We start from the raw sequence: 27,510 nt of genomic DNA on the forward strand, positions 1-27,510 counted from the left end.
CTGCATCTATTGAAATGATTATATGATTTTTATTCTTCAATTAATTACACTCACTGACTGGAAGATGCTGAAAAATCCTTGCATCCCTGGGATGTATGACCTTTTTAATGTATTGTTGGATACAGACGGCTAGTATTTTGTTGAGGACATTTGCATCTATGTTTATCAGTGATGTTGGCCTGTAATTTTCTTTTTGTGGTATCTTTATCTACTTTTTCTGTCAGAGTGATGTGGCCTCATAAAATGAGTTGGGAAGTTTTCCTTGGTATGCAACTTTTTGGAACAGTTTCAGGCATATAGGTGTTAACTCTTCTCCACATGTTGGATAAAATTTGCCTGTGATGCTGTCGGGCACTGGACCTTGGTTTGTTAGGAGGTTTTTAATCATTGTTTCAATTTCAGTGCTTGTGATTGGTCTGTACATATTTTCTATTCTTCCTGGTTCAGTCTAGGGAGACTGTACCTTTCTAATAATTTGTCCATTACTTCTAGGTTGTCCATTTTATTGGCATACAGTTGTTTATAGTGAAAGCAAAGTCGCTCAGTTGTGTCCAACTCTTTGCGACCCCCTGGACTGTAGCCTGCCAAGCTCCTCCATCCATGGGATTTTCCAGGCAAGAATACAGAGTGAGTTGCCATTTCCTTCTTCAGGGGATCTTCCTGATCCAGGGATCGAACCTGGGTCTCATGCACTGCAGGCAGACTTTTTACCATCTGAGCCACCAGGGAAGCCCATAGTTGTTCATAGTAGTCTTTTATGATTCTTGGTATTTCTGTGGATTCATTTGTAACTTCCCCTTTTCCATTTCTAATTTTACTGATTTGAATCCTCTCCCTTTTTTTCCTGATGAGTCTGGCTAAAGGCTTATCGATCTTATCTTTCCAAAGAACCATCTTTTAGTTTCATTGATCTTTGCAATTGTTTTCCTTGTCCCTATTTCATTTCTGCCCTTATCTCTATGATTTCCTTCCTTCTACTGACTTTAGATTTTGTTTGTTTTTCTTTCTCTAAATTTTTTAGGTGTAAGGCTAGATTGTTTATTTGAGATTTTTCTTATTTCTTGAGATAAGATTGTATTGCTATAAACTTTTTTCTTAGAACTGCTTTTGCTGCATCCCATAAGTTTTGGGCCATTGTGTTTTTGTTTTCATTTGTCTCTAGATATTTGTCTTATTTATTCTTTGATTTCTTTAGTGATCCAATGATTGTTTAGTAGCATAGTGTTTAACCACTACATGTTTGTGTTTCTTAGAGCTTTTCTCTTGTAGTTTATTTCTAATCTCATAACATAGTATTCAGAAAACGTGCTTGATATGATTTCCATGTTCTTAAGCTTGCCTTGTGACACAGCATGTGGTCAATCCTGGAGAATTTTCCAAAAATATTGGGGAAAATGTGTGATCTGCTGCTTTTGGGTGAAATGCTCTATAAATATCAATTAAGTCCAACTCATCTAAAGTGTCTCTGAAGGCCTATGTTTCCTTATTGATTTTCTGTCTGGATGATCTGTTGGGTGATCTGGATGATTCTGTCTGATGATCTATTAAAAGTCCCCCACTATTATTGTGTTACTGTCAATATCTCCCTTTATGTTTGTTAGTATTTGCCTTACATATTGAGATGCTTTTATGTTGGGCACATATATATTTATAATTATTATATCTTCTTCTTGGATTGAACCCTTGATCATTATGTAGTGTCCTTCTTTGTCCCTCTTTTGTTTTAAAGTCTATATTATCTGATTTGAGTGTTGCTGCTCCAACTTTCTTATAATTTCCATTTGTATGAGATACCTTCTCCCATCCCCTTACTTTCAGTCTGTAAGTGTCTGTAGGTATGAAGTGGATCTCTTGTAGACAATATATATAAGTCTTGTTTTAGTATCCACCAGCCACTCTATGTCTTTTGGTTGGTGCATTTAATCCATTTACATTTAAGGTAATTATCAATATGTGTGATCCTATTACCAGTTTGTTAATTGTTTTGGGTTTACTTTTTGTAGATATTTTCCTTCTCTTGTGTTTCCTGTCCAGAGAACTTCATTTAGCATTTGTTGTAAAACTGGTATAGTGGTGCTGACTTCTCTTAACTTTTGCTTGTTTGGAAAGCTTTTGATTTCTCCATCAAATCCAAATGAGAGTCTTGCTGGATAGAGTATTCTTGTTCATAGGTTATTCCCTATCATTACTTGGAATATATTATGTCATCCCCTTCTGGTTTGTAGAGTTTCTGTTGAGAAATCCACTGATAATCTTATAGGTTTTCCCCTGTATGTTGTATTTTTTTCCCTTGTTGTCTTAATATGTCTTAATAAATTATATTTGTCTTTAATTTTTGTCCATTAGATTACCATGTGTCTTGGTGTGTTCCTCCTTGGGTTTATCCTTCCTGGGACTCTCTGTGCTTCCTCGACATGGCCGACAATTTCCTTTCTCATGTTGGGGAAGTTTTCAGCTATTATCTCTTCAAATATTTTCTCAGGTCTTTTCTCTTTCTCTCCTCATTCTGGGACTCCTATACTGTGAATACTGGTGCATTTAATGTTGTCCCAGAGGTTAAGCTGTTAGGTTGTCTTCGTTTCTTTTCATTCCTTTTTCTATATTCTGTTTTGCAGCATTGATTTCCATCATTCTGTCTTCCAGGTCACTTATCTGTTCTTCTGCCTCAGCTTTCTGCTGTTAGTTCCTTCTAGTGTATTGTTCATCTGTGTTTGTTTGCTCTTTAGTTCTTCTAGGTCCTTGGTAAACATTTCTTGCATATTCTCAATCTTTGCCTCCATTCTTTTTCTGAGATCCTGAATCATCATCACTATCATTATTCTGAATTCTTTTTCTGGGAGGTGTCCTATCTTCACTTCATCTAGGTATTTTTCTGGGGATTTATCTTGATCCTTCATCTGGACACAATCCTATTTCTTTTCATTTTGGGTAGCTTTCTGTGATTGTGGTATTAGTTCTAGAGATTGATTGGGTTATGGTTATTTCTTCTGTCTGTCCTCTGGTGGATGAGGTAAGAGACATGTTCAAACTTCCTGATGGGAGGGACTGGCTGTGGGGTAAACTGGGTCTTGCTCTGGTAGGCAGGGCTCTGCTCAGTAAAACTTTAATCCAATTGTCTTCTGATAGGTAGGGCTGTGCTCCCTCCCTGTTTTTTGTTTGGCCTAAGTCTATAGGCTTCTACAGTAGGGCTACTGGTGAGCTCCAAGAGGACTTAATGCTGAGACACATCTCCCAGGGCAGGCCACTCCCAGCTCAAGCCTCTGCAGAAGACCTTCAAGCACTCACAGGTGGGTCTGGCTCAGTCTCCTGTGGGGGTCACTGCTCCTTTCTCCTGGGTCCTGGTGTGCACAAGATTTTGTTTGTGTCCTCCAAGGGTCTCTGTTTCCCCCAGTCCTATGGAAGCTCTGTAATCAAACCCTCCTGGCCCTCAAAGTCAGATTCCCTGGGGATTCCCAGTTTCTTGACCAAATTCCCAAGCTAGGGAGCCTGATGTGGGGCCTATAACTTTCACAACAATGTGAGAACTTCTTTGGTATTATTGTTTTCAAGTTTGAGTCGCCCACTCAGTTGGATATAGGATTTGATTTTATCATAATTGTTCCCCTCCTACCATTTCAGTGCGGCTTCTTCTTTGTCCTTGGATGAGGGGTATCTTTTTTTGTTGGGTTCCAGAGTTTTCCTGTTGATGACTGTTCAACAACTAGTTGCATTTTTGGTGCTCTGGCAAGAATGAGCGCACTACTTAATCTTAATCTTGTTACTCTGTATCTTATTTATTACATAGTTTGTGTCTCTTAATCTTCCATGCCAATCTTGCCCCTCCCCCCACCATCTCCCTACTGGTAACCACTAGCTAGTTTGTGCTCTATATCTGTGATTCTTTTTCTTTTTTTATATGCACTAGCATTTTTTAACTTTTAGAGTCCACACATATCATGCAGTATTTGTCTTTCTCTATGTATTTCACTAAGCATAATATCCTCCAAGTTTTATGTTGTCACAAATAACAAAATTTTCATTTTTATGGCTTTGCAGTATTCCACTGTGTATATGTGTGTGTGCATGTGTATGTGTATCTAACATCATTTTATTAATTCATCTGTTGATAGGTACATAGGTTGCTCTCATATCTTAACTATCATAAATAATGCATTGTGATGCTTTTGTCTTTTCAAATTAGCGTTCACAGTTTTTTTGGATATATACCCAGGAGTAGAATCCTGGGCCATACAATAATTCTGTTTTCAGCTTTTTGAGAAAACTCCATACAGTTTTACAGAATGGCTGCACTAGTTTACAAACCCACCAACAGTGAACAAAGGGCCCTTTTTCACCACATCCTTGACAACAGTTGCTATTTATGTTCATCTTCATGATAGCCATTCTGACTCATGTGAGGTGATATCTCCTTGTGGTCTTGTTTGTATTTCCCTGGGCGCTGAGAGAGGACATCAGAGAGCAGACAGACTGAAACCACAATCACAGACAACTAGCCAATTTGATCACATGGACCACAGCCTTGTCTAAATCAATGAAACTAAGCCATGCCCGTGGGGCCACCCAACACTGACGAGTCATGGTGGAGAGGTCTGACAGAATGTGGTCCACTGGAGAAGGGAATGACAAAACACATCAGTATTCTTTCCTTGAGAACCCCATGAGCAGCATGAAAAGGCAAAAAGACAGGACACTGAAAGATGAACTCCCCAGGTCGGTAGGTGCCCAATATGCTACTGGAGATCAGTGGAGAAATAACTCCAGAAAGAATGAAGGGATGGAGCCAAAGCACAAACAACACCCAGTTTGTGGATGTGACTGGTGATAGAAGCAAGATCTGATGCTATAAGAGGAAAATTGCATAGGAACCTGGAATGTTAGGTCCATGAATCAAGGCAGATTGGATGTGGTCAAACAGGAGATGGCAAGAGTGAATGTCAACATTTTAGGAATCAGAGAACTAAAATGGACTGGAATGGGTGAATTTAACTCAGATGGCCATTATATCTACTACTATGGGCAAGAACCCCTTAGAAGATATGGAGTAGCCATCATAGTCAACAAAAAGAGTCCGAAATTCAGCTCTTGGATACAACCCCCAAATGATAGAATGATCTCTGTTCATTTCCAAGGCAAACCATTCAATACCACAGTAATCCAAGTCTATGCCCCAACCAGTAATGCTGAAGAAGCTGAAGTTGAATGGTTCTATGAAGACCTACAAGACCTTTTAGAACTAAAACCCCAAACAGATGTCCTTTTCATTATAGGGGACTGGGATGCAAAAGTAGGAAGTCAAGAAACACCTGGAGTAGCAGGCAAATTTGGCCTTGGAGTAGAGGATGAAGCAGGGCAAAGGCAAATAGAGTTTTTCCAAGGGAACACACTGGTCATAGCAAACACCCTCTTCCAACAACACAAGAGAAGGCTCTACACATGGACATCACCAGATGGCCAGCACTAAAATCAGATTGGTTATATCGTTTGCAGCCAAAGATGGAAAACTCTATACAGTCCGCAAAAACAAGCCCAGGAGCTGACTATGGCTCAGATCAGGAACTCCTTATTGCTAACTTCAGACTTAAATTGAAGAAAGTGGGGGAAACCACTAGACCATTCAGGTATGACCAAAATCAAATCCCTTATGATTATACAATGGAAATTAGAAATAAATTTAAGGGACTAGATCTGACAGAGTGCCTGATGAACTATGGATGGAGATTCGTGACATTGTACAAGAGACAGGGATCAAGACCCTACCATGGAAAAGAAATGCAAAAAGGCAAAACAGCTGTCTGAGGAGGCCTTAAAAATAGCTGTGAAAAGAAGAGAAATGAAAGGCAAAGGAGACAAGGAAAGATATAAGCATCTGAATGCAGAGTTCCAAAGAATAGCAAGGAGAGATAAGAAAGTCTTCCTCAGTGATCAATGCAAAGAAATAGAGAAAAACAATAGAATGGGAAAGACTAGAGATATCTTCAAGGAAATAGAGATACTAAGGGAACATTTCATGCAAAGATGGGCTCAATAAAGGACAAAAATTTTATGGACCTAACAAAAGATATTAAGAAGAGGTGGCAAGAATTCACAGAAGAACTATACAAATAAGATCTTTACGATCCAGATAATCACGATGGTATGATCGCTCACCTGGAGCCAGACATCCTGGAATGTGAAGTCAAGTGGGCCCTAGGAAGCATCGCTATGATCAAAGCTAGTGGAGGTGATGCAATTCCAGTTGAGCTATTTGAAATCCTAAAAGATAATTCTGTGAAAGTGCTACACTCAAAATGCCAGAAAATTTGGGAAACTCAGCAGTGGCCACAGGAATGGAAAAGGGCAGTTTTCATTCCAATCCCAAAGAAGGGCAATGCAAAGAATGTTCAAACTGCCACACGATTGCATTCATCTCACACACTAGTAAAATAATGCTCAAAATTCTCCAAGCCAGGCTTCAGAAATATATGAACAACTTCCAGATGTTCAAGCTGGTTTTAGAAAAGGTATAGGAACCAGAGATCAAATTGCCAACATCCACTGGATCATCAAAAAAGCAAGAGAGTTCCAGAAAAACATCTATTTCTGCTTTATTCCTTATGCCAAAGCCTTTGACCATGTGGATCACCTTAAACTGTGGAATATTTTGAAAGAGATGGGAATACCAGACCACCTGACCTGCCTCTTGAGAAATCTGTATGCAGGTCAGGAAGCAACCATTAGAACTGGACATGGAAAAACAGACTGGTTCCAAATAGGAAAAGGAGTATGTCAAGGCTGTATATTGTCACCCTGCTTATTTAACTTATATGCAGAGTACATCATGAAAAGTGCTGGGCTGGAGGAAGCACAAGCTGGAATCAAGATTGCTGGGAGTAATATCAATAACCTCAGACATGCAAGTGACACTACCCTTATAGCAGAAAGTGAAGAAGAACTAAAAAGCCTCTTGATGAAAGTTAAAGAGGAGAGTAAAAAAGTTGGCTCAACATTCAGAAAACTAAGATCATGGCATCCGCTGCCATCACTTCATGGCAAATAGATACGGAAACAGTGCAAACAATAGCTGACTTTATTTTGGGGGGCTCCAAATTTGCTGCAGATGGTGATTGCAGCCATGAAATTAAAAGACGCTTACTCCTTGGAAGGAAAGTTATGACCAACCTAGACAGCACTTTAAAAAGCAGAGGCATTACTTTGTCAACAAAGGTCTGTCTAGACAAGGCTATGTTTTTTCCATTAGTCGTGTTTGGATGTGAGAGTTGGACTATAAAGAAAGCTGAGTGCAGAAGAATTGATGCTTTTGAACTCTTGTGTTGGAGAAAACTCTTGAGAGTCCCCTGGACTGCAAGGAGATCCAACCAGTCCATCCTAAAGGAGATCAGTCCTGGGTGTTCATTGGAAGGACTGATGCTGAAGCTGAAACTCCAATACTTTGGCCACCTGATGCGAAGAGCTGACTCATTGGAAAAGACCCTGATGCTGGGAAAGATTGAGGGTAGGAGGAGAAGGGGACGACAGAGGAGGAGATGGTTGGATGGCATCATCAGTCGACTTGATGGACATGGGTTTGGGTGGACTCCGGGAGTTGCTGATGGACAGGAAGTCCTGACATGCTTCAGTTCATGGGGTCACAAAGAGTAGGACACGAGTGAGCAACTGAACTGAACTGAATGATTAGTGATACTGAGCATCCTTTCATTTGCCTATTGGCCATCTGTATGTCTTTTTGGGAAAATGTCTATTCAGCTCTTCTTCGCTTTTTGATTGGGTTGGTTTTTGTATATTTGATATTAAGTTGTATGAGTTGTTTATATATTTTCAATATTAACCCCTTATAAGGCATATCATTTACAAATCTCTTTCCCTATACAGCAGATAGTCTCAAAGTAGTGGTGATTAGTGACAACAGTAGGCATCTCTTTCTTATTTTTTATTTTAGTGGGTATGGATTTAGTGATTCTTAATCAGAATGGTGGCAATTATTTTTTGAAGTGGGAGAATATTATTTTCCTCATTTTATTTACATTTGTATAGCAAATGGTGCTGAATTTTCTAAAATTCCTTTTTAATGTCTGTATGTTGTGTTTTTGCTTTTTCTTTAACTTGTTGTAGTTTAGTCGCTAAGACTTTTTGCAACCCCATGACTGCCTCACAGCGGGCTTCTTGTCCTTCACAATCTCCCGGGGTTTGCTCAAATTCATGTCCATTGAGTCCCTGATGTCATCCAACCATGTCATCCTCTCTTGCCGCTTCTCCTCCAGCTCTCAATCTTTCCCAGCATCAGGTTCTTTTCCAGTGAGCTGACTCTTTGCATCTGGGGCCAAATTATTGGAGCTTCAGATTCAGCATCAGTTCTTCCAGTGAATATTCAGGGCTGATTTCCTTTAGCATTGACTGGTTTGGTCTCCTTACTGTCCAAGGAACTCAAGAATCTTTTCCAACACCACAATTCAAAAACAAATTTTTCAGCACTCAGTCTTCTTTATGGTCCAACTCTCACATCCATACACAACTACTGGAAAAAATCAATCATAGCTTTGACTCTATGGACCTTTATTGGTAGTTATGTCTCTGACTTTAATATTCTGTCTAGATTTGTCATAGCTTTCCTTCCAAGGAGTAAGTATCTTTTAATTTCGTGGCTACAGTCACCATCCATAGTGATTTTGAAGCCCAAGAAAACCGAATTTGTCACTGCTTCCATCTTTGCCCCTTCTATTTGCAATGAAGTCCTGGGACAGGATGCCGTTTTATATATATATATATATATATATATATATATATTTAATGTTGAGTTTTAAGCCAGCTTTTTCACTCTCCTCTTTCACCTTCATCAAGAGGCTCTTTAGTTCTCACCTTCTGCCATTAGAGTGGTATCATCTGCATATTTGAGACTGTTGATATTTTTCCTAGCAATCATGATTTTAGCTTTGATACATCCAGCTTGGTATTTTGCAAGATGTATTCTGCATATAAGTTAAATAAGAAGGTGACAATATACAGACTTGTCTTACTCCTTTCCTAATTTTGAACCAGTCCATTGTTCCATGTCTGGTTCTTACTGTTGCTTCTTGACCGGCATACAGGTTTCTCAGGAGACATGTAAGATGATCTGATATTCCTATGTCTTTAAGAATTTTCCACAGTTTGTTGTGATTCTCAGTAGTTATTGCAGAAGTAGATGTTTTTCTGGAACTCTTGCTTTCTTTATGATCCAACTAATGTCAATTTGATCTCTAGTTCCTCTGCTTTTTCAAAATTCAACTTGTACATCTGGAAGTTCTTGGTTCCTGTACTGTTGAAGCTTAGCTTGAAGGATTTTGAGCATTACCTTGTTAGCATGTGAAATGAACAAAACTGCACAGTAGTTTGAACATTCTTTAGTATTGCCCTTCTTTGGGATTGGGATGAAATGAAAATTGACCTCTTCCAGTCCTGTGGCCATTGCTGAGTTTTCCAAATTTTCTGGCACATTGAGTGCAGCAGCATCTTTCAGGATTTTAAGTAGCTCAGCTGGAATTCCTCATCTCCTCTAGCTTTGTTCATAGTCATGCTTTCTAAGGCCCAGTTAACTTCACACTCTAAGCTGTCTGGCTCTAAGTGAGTGACCACACCATCAGGGTTATCCAGGTCATTAAGACTTTTTTGTATAGTTTTTCTGTGTATTCTTGCCACCCATTCTTAATCTTTTCTGCTTCTGTTAGGTCCTTACCATTTCTGTCCTTTACTATGCCCATCTTTGCATGAAATATTCCCTTGATATATTCAATTTCTTGAAGGGATTTCTAGTCTTTCCCGTTCTATTGTTTCCCTCTATTTCTTTGCATTATTCACTTAAGAAGGCCTTCTTATCTCTCCTTGCTATTCTCTTAGACTCTGCATTCAGTTGCATATATCTTTCCCTTTCTCCTTTGGCTTTTGCTTCTCTTCTTTTCTCACTATTTGTAAGACCTCCTCTTACAATGACCTTGCCTTCTCACATTTCTTTTTCTTTGGAATGGTATTGGTCACTGCCTCTTGTACAATGTTATGAACGTCCATCCAGAGGTTATGAGATCTGATGATTTGTTGACAACATAAATGGAAAGATTTTTCTGATATTTTACTGTCAAAATATTCCTGGTATCCACCTTATTTTTCCCAATGTATTATTTTTGATATTCTGATTTTATATAATGAAGAGGGGTAGTTTTCCAAGTTTTTCCTCCACTAAGGAGTTAATATTAAACATATTTTTCTGAAAAACATAGCAATCATTCATTTGGTTTTAGTGCTATTTTCATCTTTTTTTTAAAAGAATAATTGTTTTCCTTCTGTCCTTAGGCAAAAGAATTCATATTTTTTACAAATTTGGGGGTCAATTTTGAAAATATTTATTTTTCTAAGAAAATATATATTTTCTCTAAACTTTCTAATTTTATGTCACAGAATTCCATATAATCATTCCTTTTCATTTGTTTCATCTCTTCACTTTTACTATCTCTTTTATTCACTAACCATTTTTATCTATTTTAGGTCTAGGATTTGTTTATCAATTGTTACTTTTTTATTTTCTAGTTTTAAATTTTCACTATATATCTTTATCCATTACCTCTTTCTATTTTCATTTATATTAAATAACTTTTATTTTTGTTTTCTGCTGTGCCTTGTGGCTGTCAGGATCTTAGTTCCCAGACCAGGGATTGACTGGGGCAGTGAATGCAGCTAGTCCTAACCACCGGAACACTGGGAATTCCTTTCTTCAACTTCTTAAGATGAGTTTTAACATAGGGATTCAGGGTGTACAATGGAACCAGACTTCTCTAGTTTTGAAGATTCATGCTACCACTTACTATGTTACACTCATCAAGCTATTTAACCTTTCTGTGCCTCAGTTTCCTCATCTAAATAATAGGGATAATATTTCCCTCCTAAAATTTGGTGAGAATTAAATAATGTGATATAGATAAAAAACACAGAACATTATCTAGCATATACTAAGCATCTTAAGTACTGTTTTCTTCTTTATTCTCTTTCTCTTTATTAAGTAAAAACATTCAAACTATGTTTTCCTGAGATTATGCTTTAGTTATGTCTCAACTGGTGTGAACTTTATAGTCATCTATATGTAGCTTCTCATGTTAACTTTGTTTTTCTAATTAACTCAAAGGTCATTTGGTGTTATATTAATAGCTGGAATTCTTTAGTTTGGGGGTGTATTTTATTATGTTTAGAGATTTCAATCAGAAGATTTGGCTTATAAAATTGATTTTTTTGTGTTCTGGGTTGTCAATTATATAAGCAATTTTTATAAATGTTCCATGTATATGGGGAAGTTACATATGCTCTACATATAAATATTTGCTATATCATAAAATCCATGTTTGATTGTTCCTCATTTCCTGTTCAAGAGCTTACTGATTCTTAAAATGATGTTTATAATATTTCACCATAGTTCTATTTTATTAAGATCTCTCTGCACCTCTGACTGGTTTTGTTTGGCAGATTTAGCTGTCATATTCATTAGTTTATAACTTTTTATCTTCATCAGTAATTGTACCTTTTCTTGTATATAATGTTCCTTTATCCTGTTAGCACTTTCAATCTTAAATTCTCCTTCTTTATATTGTTATTACAAAATTTATGTTCTTTTTAGTTTTGATTACCTTGGAGCTACCATGCCAATTCTCTCTCTCTCTCTCTCTTTTTTTTTTTAAGGAATTATTTTCTTTCTTTTTTAGATCTGGTATAAGTTGCTACTTATGCTTGAAGTTCAGGTATTTTTCCAGGATATGTTAAGACTCATCTTATCAGCCCTGTGAGGAACTTATTCACCCCTTTAACTGTGAAGAATTTATCTTCCCTCCACTAAGAGAAAATTTATCCTATTATTGAGTTGTTACCTCTTCTCCATCCTTTCCTTTATCTCTATTTGGGGTTCTTATTAATTGCATACTAAAACATCCATGGTGGTACTCAAACAGCTTTTGATTTCATCATGATTTCCAAATCTTTATAATTAATTTTTGTGTTTTTTAGTTGCTACATCATGTCCAACTTTTTGCTACTCCATGGACTGTAGCCCACCAGGCTCCACTGTCTATGGGATTTCCTGTGCTAGAATACTGGAGTGGGTTGCTATTTCCTTCTCTAGGGTATCTTCCCAATCCAGGAGTCGAACCCACATGTCCTGCATTAGCAGGCAGATTCTTTATCACTGAGTCACTGGGGAAGTCCTAGCTAATATATGTTGTTATTGTTGTTCATTCGTTAAATTGTGTCCAACTCTTTGTGACCTCATGGACTGCAGCACGTCAGGCTTCCCTGTCTTCCACTATCTTTCATAGTTTGCTCAAGTTTATGTCTATTGAATCGGTGATGTTATCTTACCATCTCATCCTTTGCTGCCCTCTTCTCCTCCTGCCTTCAGTCTTTCCCAGCACCAGGGTATTCTTCTGGCTCTTTGCATCTGGTGGCCATAGTATTGGAGCTTCAGGCTTATCATCAGTCCTTCCAGTGAACATTTGGGGTTCATTGGTTTGACTGGTTTGATCTCCTTGCTATCCAAGGGACTCTCAAGAGGCTTCTCCAGCTCCAAAAGCATCATTTCTTCGGCATTCAGCCTTTTTATGGTCCAACTCTCACATCTGCCCATGACTACTAGAAAAACAATACCTTTGACTATATAAACCTTTGTTGACAAAGTGATATAAAGCCAATGTATTATTTTCTTTAAACAAACAAACAAAGTAATTAGTAACTTGTCTGGCCTGATAACAAAGTTTACTCTAGATCTACAGAATAAAAGCAATGTGACAATACTTTCAGAAAATACAAATAGAAAAATCAAATAGGCTGAATGATCCAAATGCAAACCTGTTTTCAATGGGAAAGTTAATATATAATAAATATGACATTAAATCAAAAGGATTAATTGTTTAGTAAAAGGTACTGAGATTGTTGATTTTGCATTTGGAAGAAAAATAAATTCAGTTAATTTTTTCAAATTTGTTGGAGATCAGTTTCCCTAAGAAGCAATTTTCAAGACAGATTTGTTGGCAGGAAGTTTATTGAGGATTTGCTCTCTGGATCAGTACCTGAGGGGTATGAGAACGAAGCAGCAGTGGGCAAGAGAGAAACTGGGTTGCAATTTAGTCTCAGTGGCTTTGGCCAACCCTAAGTGGAGCCTCTGAAGCTGAGTATCCAGCACTGAGGTCAGAAGAAAGTGTACTGTACAGGGATCAGTCGTTGGATGCATGCTGCCCCTGGGAAGGGGGCGTGACCTTGAGCAAGGCAGCTCTGCCCAGCTGAGGGCAAGTATTCCATGGAGAGCTGACACCACAATAGTCACAAAATGAATTCCAGATGTATCTAAAACTATCTGTAGGAAGCTAAAATATGGAATGTGAAGTTTTTTAAGTAGAATATATTTATAATCCTAGGGTAAGAAGGTCTTTCTAATGATAGATTGATTAGCTGACTTAGAGTCAAGAATGTCTATAAATGTATTATAACACAAAGAAAACCAAAGGACAGACTAGGGAAAAACATCTGCAGTGTGTTTTAATGAAGGCATGGTGTAAGGGATATAACAAAAAGTAACACTACTTGTGTCTCCCAGTGGAAATATTAAAGATGATTTAAATAGGAGAAGCTTTAATAGGTATCATGACTTTTCTGTACTATGTTCATGTTAAGTCAGAAACACATTCTTATTTTGGTCCAAGGTATTAATTAACACTTCAAACTTCTCTCTTAGATAAGATTTCTCCTGCTCCTCCTCTGCCTTTATGGAGCCCCAGCTCTTAGGGAAGGGAATATGGTTGTGGTTTTAGACCCTGCCTGATGGTAAAGTGTATAATTAAGGAAGGAATGGTAAAAGGATAGAGCAGGGAAGTTCCTGTTTAGCTAGGGGTGGCCTCTGTCACAGCTGATGTCTTGTACTCTGGGTCTCATGTGTTTGAAGGAGACCCTCCTGGGAAATTTGGTGTGGTCTTTGGAAACCAGGATGATCCTCCCCAGCCCCAACCATACTTTTAATCACTCTCTGGTCCATACTTCTAGTAACTGGCAGACCCCTCCTCAGGGGTCACACAGGTGAACTCCCACCTCCCTGTACCCCTTAGTGGGAAGAAGTTATTCTTCCAATGCAGCCCTTTATACTCTCTCTCTTTTCCATCTCTCACCTTCTGTACATTTTGAGCAGGAGACAAACAGCAGTCAGATTTTCCCCAACTGCAACCTTACAGGCAGCATTGCTCACTTAGATGTGAGGAGAAAACAGGACCATTTACCCAGGGTCAGGGTTGGGCAGGGATGGAACTCACATCAGAGGCTCTCCTAAGAAATCCCTTACAAACCTCTGCCCATCTTCTCAACCCCTGTGGATGAGGTTGTGTGCATGTGTTTCAAAATGGTCTCTCTTTGAAAACATCCCTTCACAGTACATAATAGAAAAATGATTAACTCTAGAACATATAAAGAGCATCTACAAATCAACCAAATTACAGAAGACAAATATAAAAAGGCAGTTAAAGGAAGAAAAGGTTCTCAAACTCACTGATAATAACCAGAATAGAATTTAACCCAACAAATGCTTGGATTATCAGAAACAAAGAAATTCAAAGCATCTAGCTTGACAAACATGTAGGAGAATGAATATTCTCATTTATACCAGTGATGAATTGTCAATTTGACAAGAATTATTAAAATATGGAGTACAATTTTACTAGATTATTTAAATTTTAAGCCCTCATAACCTTCAATGCAGCAATTATATCAGAAGTGACTGTATTAAGTTTTCCCAATAATGAGTGAAAATGATTATCAGAGATCAGGAAAATATGTAGAGCATAAAAGAGATTTTTTTGAGGATACATATCTAATTTGTTACTATCAAAGTTCTGGCTGTAGCGTATGCTTTACTGAAGTTTCTATAAAAATGTATTCCTGTAATACTATGTACTTAAAATATTTTAAGAGATTATAAAAGTTTATTATTATTTTATAATAACTTAAGTGCAACAAATTCAACATTTATTTCATAAGACATAAATGATGTATCAGTACACTCTTGCTCTTTTCCAGGCTGCTGGCTTCAGAGAAGATAAACAACACTTTTTTTCACAATCATTTTATTGCAGGCAAATGATTTTTGAAATAGAAGCATTAGAAAAGCAAGACATTTCTTTAAGCGCAGTAAGTTTCCCAATTTCACTTGGCCATTACCTATATTGTCTTAAGATTATAAACACCTGATAGAGGTGGCCAATAAACACATGAAAAAAATGCTCAGTATCATTCAAATGCAAATCAAAACTACAATGAGGTATCACCTCACGTCAATCAGAATGGCCATCATCATCAAAACATCTACAAACAATAAATGCTGGAGAAGCTGTGGAGAAAAGGGAACTCTCCTGCGCTGGTGGTGGGAATGTAAATTGATATAGCCACTATGGACAACAGTATGGAGATTCCTTAAAAAAACTAAGAATAAAACAACCATATGACTCAGCAATTCCACTACTGCATATATACCAAGAGAAAACCATAACTGAGAAAGACACATGTACCCCAGTGTTCATTGGAGCACTATTTACAATAACTAGAATGAGGAAGCAACCTGGATTCCCATCAACAGATGAATGGCTAAAGAAGATGTGATGTATTTATATAATGGAATATTATTTAGCCATCAAAAAGAATGAATCTGAGTCCATTTTAGTGAAGTGGATGAACTTAGAGCCTCTAATACAGAGTGAAGTAAGTCAGAAAGAGAAAAATATCAAACATTGACTCATATCTATGGAATCTAGAAAAACAGTACTAGTGAAAGTATTTGCAGGGAAGGAATGGAGACACAGATGCAAAGAACAGACTTGTGGACACAGTGGGGTGAGGAGAGTGTAGGATGAATTGAGAAAGTAGCATTGACATACATACACTATCATATGCAAAATAGATAGCTAATGGGAAGCTGCCATATAACAGAGGGAGCCCAGTCTGGCACTCTGTGATGACCTAAAAGGGTGGGATGGGAGGGAGTAGGGAGGCTCAAAAGGAGCGGATGTATGTATAATTATGACTGATTTGCATTGTTGTACAGCAGAAACCAGTAAACACTGTAAAGCAATTATTCTCCAATTAAAAAATAAATATCAGATACAACTCTAATTCCACAATTAAAATAGTTTCTATAGACCTAAAATGGACAGCTCAGTTCAGTTCAATTCAGTCACTCAGTCATGTCCGACTCTTTGCGACCCCATGAATTGCAGCACACCAGGCCTCCTTGTCCAAAACCAACTCCCGGAGTTCACTCAGACTCATGTCCATCGAGTCGGTGATGCCATCCAGCCATCTCATCCTCTGTCATCCCCTTCTCCTCCTGCCCCCAATCCCTCCCAGCATCAGAGTCTTTTCCAATGAGTCAACTCTTCACATGAGGTGGCCAAAGTACTGGAGTTTCAGCTTTAGCATCGTTCCTTCCAAAGAACACCCAGGGCTAATCTCCTTTAGAATGGACTGGTTGCATCTCCTTGCAGTCCAAGGGACTCTCAAGAGTCTTCTCCAACAACACGGTTCAAAAGCATCCATTCTTCGGCACTCAGCTCTATGTTAAAACCATCTTCTAATTAAGAAAGGTCTGTAGAGCTCATTTCTCCCTTCTTAGAGTTGTTTTCTAAGAGATCCTGGGCCTCACAGTCATGTTTTTACTACAGGATCCTGTTCAACCTGTTTCTAAAGTTGACTGAATCTGAATGACCCAAGATCTATAATCAGACTATGTCTTCATGAGTGAACTTGAGGGACACAGGAGATTCTGGACCGGTTGCTTGAACAGAGGACAGAGAAGCTCAAGAGAGACAACAAAGTAAGACATGTATTCAGAAAGAGGGCAAAACATTCTGCAAAGACAAGGGTGAGATTAAAGTGGACACACAGAGAGAGGCTGAGAGGGAAATAGAGAACAGTTGCCTGGGTTCATAGTGATTTTCCTTGTGTTAGAAATAATCACTGTTAATAGTGATACTGGACTTCCTGGTGGCTCAGATGGTAAAGAATCTGCCTACAATGCAAGAGGTTCAAGAGACTTGAGTGCAATACCTGGGTCAGGAAGATCCCTTGGAGAAGGGAATGACAACCCACTCCAGTATTCTAGCCTGGAGAATTCCATGGACAGAGGAGCCTGGTGGGCTGCAGTCCGTGAGGTCTCAAAGAGTAGGACATGACTGAGCGATTATCACTTTCACTTTCTGTAGTGATACTGAGCTGGCAGTTGTTCTAACTATTTTACACATCATGTCCTCTTTCTTTCAATTCACATAACATAAGATGACCCAATACTCTTAGCAACCTTACAAATGGAAAAAGAGTTTATCTATGTATGGTCTCAGAGCTCCCAAAGAGAAGAGCAACAATGTTAACCCAGGTGAATGACTCCAGAGCCTAAGTGTGCTCTCTCTTTCTCTCTCTTTTAACTTTTTACTCTATTCTTTTCCCCAAGCTTTTATTTTGAAAAGTCCTTCTTTGTCCCTAATATTTTCTTTAGGTTGTTTTTGCCCCCAAAGATGTAATGAAGGTAATGTATTCCATTTAGTTGTCAGATTACTTTCAGTATAATTTAGTTCAGTAGCTAAGTCATGTTGGACTCTTTGTCACCCCATTGACTGCAGCACAGCACTTTTCCCTGTCCTTCACTGTCTCCTGGAGTTTGCTCAAACTCCTATCCACTGAGTTGATGATGCCATCCAACCATCTCATCCTCTATCATCCCCTTCTCCTGCTGTCAATCTTTCCAAGCATCAGGGTCTTTTTCAATGAGTTGGCTCTTCTTATCAGGTAGCAAAAGTATTGAGTCTCAGCTTCAGCAGCAGTCCTTCCAATGAATATTCAGGGATGATTTTCTTTAGGATTGACTCATTTCATCTGCTGTCCAAAGGGCTCTCAAGAATCTTCTCCAACACCACAGTTGGAAAGCATCAATTCGTTGGCATTCAGCCTTTTTTATGGTCCAATTATCACATCTGTGCATGACTATTGGAAAAAACATAGCTTGGACTATAAGTACTTGGATGCAATCTCAAAAACGACAGAATGATCTCTGTTCATTTCCAAGGCAAACCATTCAATATCACAGAAATCCAAGTCTATGCCCTGACCAGTAACGTTGAAGAAGCTGAAGTTGAACAGTTCTATGGGGACCTACAAGACTTTCCAGAACTAACACCTAAAAAAGATGTCTTATTCATTAGAGAGGATTGGAATGCAAAAGTAGGAAGTCAAGAAACACCTGGAGTAACAGGCACATTTGGCCTTGGAGTACAGAATGAAGCAGGGCAAAGGCTAATAAAGAGTTTTGCCAAGAGAACGCACTGGTCATAGCAAATGCACTCTTCCAACAACACAAGAGAAGACTGTACACATGGACATCATCAGATGGTCGACACCAAAATCAGACTGATTATATTCTTTGCAGCCAAAGATGGAGAAGCTTTATACAGTCAGCAAAAACAAGACCAGGAGCTGACTGTGGCTCAGATCATGAACTCCTTATTGCAAAATTCACACTTAAATTGAAGAAAGTGGAGAAAACCACTAGACCATTCAGATATGACCAAAATCAAATCCCTAACGATTATACACTGGAAGTGCAAAGTAGATTTAAGGGACTAGATCTGATAGACAGGTTGCCTAATGAACTATGGACGGAGGTTTGTGACATTGCACAGGAGAGAGGGTTAGGGTTAGGCTCTGTGATGCCTGATGTCTCATCAGTTATCTGGCTAAAAGCTGGGATCATCTGAAGGCTTCTTCACTCATACATCTGCTACTTGAACTGTTATGATTCAAAGACGACTCAGCTGTGGTTGTCAACTGACACACCTACGTGTGGCCTTGCCATGTTGCTTAGCCTCCCTTACAACATGGCAGGCTCAGAGGAGTTAAGCTCCGGACTTAACACCAAGTGTTCTAGCACTACATTGTAGAAGCTGCAGAGCCCTCAGTGACCTTGCCTCAGAAGCCACATAGTGTCACTTCTGATCTACTGTACTGATTAATACAGAAGAAGGTACACAGATTATCTACCTTTTAATGGGAATAGTGTCAAAGAATTTAGACCGTGTTTTAAACCAACAGAATATCATTAATCTCTTTGAAGAATCCAAACTGCTTAAATGCATTTCTAACATCATGACATATTGATTCTTTTGCAAATTGTGCTATTAATTCTAGCTCTCAACTTTTCTTTCATAATTCTAGTTTGGAGCAGGTTTTGGTTAGTTAAGTTAAAAGGGCTCTAAAAGAGTTAAACAATAAGGGACATATTTCAAAAATTTTAATTACATTGAATCCTAAGTAGGTTGTGTTGGTAGCAAGCAGGAGGGCCTTCAACAAAACTGCCTTTTACTGATGAAAGAAAAAGACTATGTATTTCCTCTTACCCACATCAGTAAATCAAAGCAACATATAACACCTGTAAACTCAGAAAGACCATTGACCCATACCACCTCATAGTATGCACCATGTGCATTGCGGCATGCTATGGAAAGCAAGAGTGGTGTGCTGTTCTTCTAAAAAGTGAAAACAAAACGTACTTTTCAACCAAGAACAATTTTTAAATAAGGTTTGTGTGTGCTCAGTTATGTCTGATTCTTTGCAAACCCATTGACTGTAGCCCATCAGGCTCTTCTGTCCATGGAATTTTCCAGGCAAGAATACTGGAGTGAGTTGCCATTTCCTACTCTAGGGGATCTTCCCAACCCATGGATCAAATTCACGTCTCTGGTGTCTCCTGCATCGGCAGGTGAATTCTTCACCCCTGTGTCACAAGGGAAGCCCTATTGATAAGTTTATTAATGTATAATTTACATACAGTAAGATTCACTCTTTTTTGATATGCCATTCTATGATTTTTGACAAATTAAAATATATGATCCCAGTCAGATAACTACTACCACAATTATGTTGTTGAATAATCCCATCACTTCAAATGATAATCTACTGTGCCTTTATAGTCAGCTCTTTTCATCCATTTCCAGCCTTTGGCAACCACTGATCCCATTTCCCCATAATCTTTCAGAGCAGGTCATATATGCGGAGTCACTTACCATAATGTATTTGAGATTCATCCAGGTTGTATTTATCCATAGCTCATTACCTTCTTTTGCTGTGTAGTATTCTACTGTAAGACTATCAGTTCAGTTCAGTTGCTCAGTCGTGTCTGACTCTTTGCAACTCCATGAACCATATACCACATTTTTAAAAATCTATTCACCTAATGAGGAAAACTTGGGCTGATTTCAATATACAACATTTAAAAAATAGCAGAAAAGAGTAAAAATCTATCTTGCCATAGAGTCTTTAAATTTCTCAACTGTCTTCATAGTTCCAGGTCATTTTGAGTTTTTTACTAACAAAAGTTAGAAATAATCAATCTGATGGAAACCATGCAAGTTTGGTGGGGATCAGTGGTCTCTTTCTAATCAATCATTTTCTCACTGAATTCCTTCTGGTTTAATGCAATTGCTCTTGCTTCCCAACCAGTGTGTCTATGGAGAACATCGAAGGATGATTATGTTTCAATGAAGAACAGCTGGCCTCATAGCAACTGGATGACAAAGGGATTATCCAAGTGTATAATTTGTAAAAATTGGGCCAGAAGTCAGATTTGGGGATGGAACACCCTCTCTGGCTGACGTTTAAGGCTCAATCCTTGATGATGCTGTTGATTACGCTATCATGAGCTTTCTGCAGGACAGATAGTGAACAGTCAAGGGCAGTGGGAGGCCCCTTGGAGAAAGAACATGAATATTTCTGCTTTTTCCATTATCCGGCTCCTTCTCAGCAATAACTCAGTGAGTCATTGCACATGGTGTACAAGATTTCAATAGGTTAGAAATGAATTTTAAATCCATTAAAAACGAGCCTGTATCTACATTGTCTCCATGACCCCTTGCCTTTAAAACAACTGAGCACAATGCTGCCTCACTGATTTTCTCCTGCTACTGTACCATTTGCATAAAATAGGGGTAGCACAAACATTTCCCTATCAACTCCACACAATGTGCTTGCCCAATTCTCTAATTTCACTATCAGTGAAGTAATCTTTTCTCCTTTGTTCAAAGGCTCTCCAAATCACTGTAAGTAATGCCAATGCATACTGAATTTAAGTTAACTCATACCTATGCCTTTCCCACTAACTTTGAATCTGGTTAAAAACAAAAACAAAAAAAAACAAGACCTAAAAAATTAGAGATGAGTCCTGGAGTGAGTCACTCACTACTCAAGCTCTCTAATTTTGTGACAGCCAATATTTCTAAAAAGAATAAAAATAATAGGAAAAGAAAAATGTTACCATCATGCTTAAAGCTTCAAGTTAGATGGTTTTTAAAATTTATTTTCAGTCCTTTTCATTTTATAATACTTCTTTGCTTTAAGGAGTTTCGATCAAAACCCTGAAATGAGTCCCAACTTAGATTTACCTGTCATCCATCTGTTTTCTGTTTTTCTCTCCCAACTAGTTCCCACTGTTACTGTCTCAGTAACTCTCATCAGCAGTGTGCTGGTTATATGTGACTAGACATTCAGAGTTATCCACAAAGACTTCAACCAGGGACCACAAAATACACACTTATTTGTCTACAGTGTTCATTCTTTAATTGGAATATAATTGCTTTACAATGTTGTGTGAGTTTCTGTTGTACAAGAAAGTGAATCGGCCATATGAATACCCATAGCCTTCCTCTTGACCTTCCCTCTCCCTCCCCAGGCCATCCCTCTAGGTCAAAACAGCATCGAGCTGAACTTCCTGTGCTTTATAGCAGCTTCCCACTGGCTATCTATTTTACACATGGTATGCACTGTTCATTTTTGCACAATGACTGGGAATGAAAGCAGATTCTATTATATTCATCATCTACTAGACTCGTATTTATAAATAAGTACTTAACCAAATGTATTGCTTCATGGATCACAGCTTTGTCATGGTGAAGGGTTTTGCATAACTCAATGAAGATATGAGCCAGGCAGTGCCGGGCCACCTAAGACAGACAAGTCATAGTGAAGAGTTCCAACAAAACGTGGTCTACTGGAAGAGGAAAAGGAAAACCACTCCAGTATTCTTTCCACAGAACTCCATGAAAAGTATGAAAAGACAAAAATATATGACACCAGAAGATGACCCCCATAGGTTAGAAGGTGTCCAATATGCTACTGAACAAGAGTACAGGGCAATTGCAAATAGCTCCAGAAAGATGAAGCAGCTGGGCCAAAGTGTAAATGATGTTCGGTTGTTGATGTGTCTGGTGGTGAAAGTAAAGCCTGATGCTGCAAAGAACAATATTGGACAGGAACTTGGAATGTTAGGTCCATGAATCAAGGTAAATTGGACATGGTCAAGCAGGAGATAGCAAGAATGAACATCAACATCATAGGAATCAGTAAACTAAAATGGACAGGACTGAGCAAATTTAATTCAGATGACCATTACATCTACTACTGTGGACAAGAATTACTTGGAAAAAATGGAGTAGCCATTATCATCAATAAAAGATTCCAAAGTGCAGTATTTTGGTGCAATCTCAAAAACGACAGAATGATCTCAGATCCTTTCCAAGGCAAACCATTCAGCATCACAGCAATCCAAGTCTGTGCCCCAACCACTAATGCTGAAGGCTGATGTTGACTGCCTCTATGAAGATTTACAAGGCTTGCTAGAACTAGCACCAAAAAAATCTGTCTTTTTCATCACAGGGAATGTGAATTCAAAAGTAGGAAATCAAAAGATGCATGGAGTAACAGGCAAGAGTGGCCTAGGAGTACAAAATGTAGCAAAATGAAGGGCAAAGGCTAACAGTTTTGTCAAGAGAACACACTGGTCAAAGCAAACATCCTTTTTGAACACAAGAAAAGACTACACATGGACATTACCAGATGGTCAATATCAGAATCAGATTGATAAAATTCTGTACAGCCAAAGATGGGAAATCTCTATACAGTCAGCAAAAACAAGGCCTGGAGTTGATGGTATCTCAGATAAGAGCTCCTTATTGAAAAATTCAGGCTTAAGCTGAAGAATGTAGAGAAAACCACTAGGCAAATCAGGTATGACCTAAATCAAAACCTTTATGATTATATAGTGGAGGTGATGAATAGACTCAAAGGATTAGGTCTGGTAGACAGTGTGCCTAAAGAACTATGGATGGAGGTTCATAGCACTGTACAGGAGGCAGTGATCAAAACCATCTCAAAGAAAAAGAAATGCAAGACGGCAAAGTGGTTGTCTGAGGAGGCTTTGCTGAGAAAAGTGAACTGAAAGGCAAGGGAGAAAGGGAAAGATAAATGCAACTGAGTGCAGAGTTCCAGAGAATAGCAAGAAGAGATAAGAAGGCCTTCTTAAATGAACAAAGAAATAGAGGAAAACAATAGAATGGGAAAGACTAGAAATCTCTTCAAAAAAACTAGAGATATCAAGAGAACATTTCATGCAAGTGTGGGCATGATAAAGGACAGAAATTGTAAGGACCTAACATAACCAGAAGAGATTAAGAAGAGGTGGCAAGAATACACAGAAGAGCTATACATAAAAGGTCTTAATAACCTGGGTAACCAGGATGGTGTGGTCACTCACCTAGAGTCAGACATACTAGAGTGTGAAGTTAACTGGGCCTTAGGAAGCATGACAACCAGCAAAGCTAGTGGAGGTGATGGAATTCCAGTTCAGCTACTTAAAATCCTAAAAGATGATGCTGTTAAAATGCTGCACTCAATATAGCAGCAAATTTGGGAAACTCAGCAGTGGCTACAGGACTAGAAAAGGTCAGTTTTCATTCCAATCCCAAAAAAGGGTAATGCCAAAGAATGTTCAAACTTCCATACAATTGTTCTATTTTCACATGCTAGTAAAGTTATGCTCAAAATCCTTCAAGCTAGGCTTCAGTAGTACATGAACTGAGAAATTCCAGATGTACCAGCAGGGTTTAGAAAAGGCATAGGAATCAGAGATCAAACTGTTAACATTTGTTGGATCATAGCAAAAGCAAGGGAATTCCAAAAAACTTCTGCTTCATTGATTATGCTAAAGCCTTTGACTGTGTGCATCACAGAAAACTATGGAAAATTCTTAACGAGATGGGAATATCAGACCACCATATCTGAAGGTCAAGAAGCAACAGTTAGAACTGGACTTGGAACAACTCACTGGTTCCAAATTGGGAAAGAGTACAAGGCTGTATATTGTAATCTGCTTATTTAACTTCTATGAGGAGTACATCATTCATAATGCCAGGCTGAATGAATCACGGGCTGGAATCAAGATGCCAGGAGAAATATCAACGATCTCAGATATGCAGATGATACTACTCTCAGTTCAGTTCAGTCGCTCAGTCGTGTCCGACTCTGCGACCCCATGAATCACAGCACACCAGGCCTCCCTGTCCATCACCTACTCCTGGAGTTCACTCAGACTCATGTCCATCGAGTCAGTGATGCCATCCAGCCATCTCATCCTCTGTCGTCCCCTTCTCCTCCTGCCCCCAATCCCTCCCAGCATCAGAGTCTTTTCCAATGAGTCAACTCTTCACATGAGGTGGCCAAAGTACTGGAGTTTCAGCTTCAGCATCATTCCTTCCAAAGAAATCCCAGGGCTGATGTACTTCAAAATGGACCGGTTGGATCTCCTTGCAGTCCAAGGGACTCTCAAGAGTCTTCTCCAACACCACAGTTCAAAAGCATCAATTCTTCGGCGCTCAGCCTTCTTCACGGTCCAACTCTCACATCCATACATGACCACTGGAAAAACCATAGCCTTGACTAGACAGACCTTTGTTGGCAAAGTAATGTCTCTGCTTTTCAATATGCTATCTATGTTGATCATAACTTTTCTTCCAAGGAGTAAGCATCTTTTAATTTCATGGCTGCAGTCACTATCTGCAGTGATTTTGGAGCCCCAAAAAATAAAGTCTGACACTGTTTCCACTGTTTCCCCATCTATTTCCCATGAAGTGATGGGACCAGATGCCATGATCTCCATTTTCTCAATGTTGAGTTTTAAGCCAACGTTTTCACTCTCTTCTTTCACCTTCTTCAAGAGGCTTTTTAGTTCCTCTTCACTTTCTGCCATAAGGGTGGTGTCATCTGCATGACAGACAAAAAAGAGGAACTAAAGGGCCTCTTTAGTTGAGGTGAAAAAGGAGAGTGAAATGAGGAGAGTTGATGAGGGTGAAAGAGGAGAGTGAAAAAGCTGCCTTAATGCTCAACATTAAAAAGACAAAGATCATGGCATTTGGTCGCATCACTTGATGGCAAATAGATATGGAAAAAGTACAAGGAAATCAAACCTGTCGATCCAAATGGAAATCAACCCTTAATATTCTTTGGAAGGACTGATGCTGAAACTGAAACTCTAAAAGTTTGAACACCTGATGGGAAGAGCTAACTCATTGGAAAAATCACTGATGCTGGGAAAGATTGAGGGCAGGAGAAGGAGTGACAGAGGATGAGATGGTTGGATGGCATCACCAAGTCAATGCATGTGAATCTGAGCAATCTGAAAGACAGTGAAAGGCAGAGGAGCCTGTCGAACAATGGGGTCACCAAGAGTCACACATGACTTAGCAACTGAACAGCAACTACTACTAATTGTGTGTAAGTGGAAGTGAAAGTTTTAGTCGCTCAATTTTGTCCACCTCTTTGTGCTCCATGGACTGTAGGCTGCGAGGCTCCTCCGTTCATGGTATATTCTAAGCAAGAATTCTAGCGTGGGTTGCCATTTTATATTCCAGGGGATCTTCCCGACCAAGGGATTGAACCCGGGTCTCCTGCACTGCACACAGATTCTTTACCATCTGAGCCACCACAGAAGCCCAATTGTGAATAATTATATAAATATGTATTGATATTTTAAAATGTTTATCTAATGAATGTACAAATGTACGGGCATACATATGTGTATGTATAATGCATAATGTCTGTATAACTTTTGACATGAATGTAAGCTTGTGGGATTCCCATTATGGAACCTTTAGTGACTCATGGCACCTGCAGGTCTCTGACATTGTCCCTTCCTTTCTTTCACTTGCTTACTTCATTTTGACCTGCAGGCCTCTTAGTTTCTTAAACATATCAAACTAATCCCTTCATTCTGGTCTTTGCCCTGGATGCCCTCCACCCCAGGAAGCTCTTCCTCTGATAGAAGCGGCACCAACCCCTTCATGTCTTGAATATTTCAGCTGAGCATCACACACTGAGAACGACTTTTCTTTGCCAACTGAACAGAGCTACCCATTCACTCTAGTTCTTTTTTGTTTCTCTTGAATTTTCCTTTCTTCCTAAATGTACTGCCAGTCCTCTGCAGCAGGGGTGGGTCCTCTAATGGCTCCCCCTTCCCATGTCATCCACTTTGTGGGATTCACACTCTGAGAATCCAATATTTTCTGTCTGGGTCTTCCTCTGGCTACAAATCATGCTCAGCATGCACAAAGGAGCTGGCCAAAGTGCCATGTGTTCATGTCCTATGAGCAGCCCTCAACCAATGATGGCTGAAAGTTGATGGGCCATGGGGTGGGACCGCTTTGAGCTGTACTTTGTGACAGAGCATAGAAAGACAGAGCAGCACTCAGCCCCAGTTGCCCAGAGCACTAACAGCTCTTCAATGTACCCTTGCCTGCTTTCCTTCCCACCTAACATCTTTCACGTAGGCCATTCATCCCATGTACTTGTTTCAGATCTATTTCTGAGACATCCAACCTAAAACATTCCATAAAGCAGAATACAAATCTCACTAAAAGCAGGAAACACCTGAAACTATTTATCATTATATTCACACCCCAAACCCCTCACCATGCCCCATCTCAAATTCAAGATAGATATTTGTTGAATAATAAGGGATTACATTTGTATGCATGTCTATGCTGTGGGACATGATTTGTATATTAAGAGGCTTTGTCGTTGACCCTAGGATCTGCCTATCTCCCAATATGAAAAAAGTTCTTTATTGCTTGGGGCCTAAGTATTGAAGAGAAAACAAAACCATACAGAGGAAATGAAAGAACAGTGGGGAATGTAGGGGATTCTAAGTTGATATTTGAAATGTGTCTGAGGATTTGATATGACTTTTCAGAGGAGGATTTTTTTGAGAGAGAAGAGGCTGTTTGAACATTCACCTTGTAAGAGAGGTCCACTTACATGGGAGGGAGTGAGGATCATGGATCAGGGGACCTAGGAACTTTGTACTCCACCATCATCCTGTGGTATTTCTCCACCAAACTTTTCCTGCCTCAATTAGAGAGGAAAAGGGACAATTGGATACCTGGAGATTATCAGTGGCTTTAATAAAGTCATATGTTACTATCATTCACTCAAAAATAGTTATCATGAACTTCCCTGGTGGTTAAGAATCCACCTGTCAATGCAAGAGACACATGTTTGATCCCTGGTCCAGAAAGATTCCATATGCCAAGCAGCAACTAAGCCTATGCACCACAGCGATGTGCTCTAGACCCTGTGCTCCGCAACAAGAGAAGCCACTGC

The 27,510-nt window shown here is 39.0% G+C and overlaps 1 long non-coding RNA gene across 1 annotated transcript in view; it reads left to right on the forward strand.

The window, feature by feature from the left end:
- The first annotated feature begins 3,164 nt into the window (after positions 1-3,164).
- The window catches only part of LOC129625263 (uncharacterized), a 43,868-nt gene continuing 19,522 nt past the window's right edge, over positions 3,165-27,510 (forward strand). Inside the window, exon 1 of the long non-coding RNA XR_008701299.1 lies at positions 3,165-3,287. This is a non-coding gene — a long non-coding RNA (uncharacterized LOC129625263). The remainder of the gene's footprint in view (positions 3,288-27,510) is intronic.

This window comes from Bubalus kerabau, chromosome 13 (assembly GCF_029407905.1).
Source record: "Bubalus kerabau isolate K-KA32 ecotype Philippines breed swamp buffalo chromosome 13, PCC_UOA_SB_1v2, whole genome shotgun sequence".
Taxonomy (NCBI): Eukaryota; Metazoa; Chordata; class Mammalia; order Artiodactyla; family Bovidae; genus Bubalus; species Bubalus kerabau.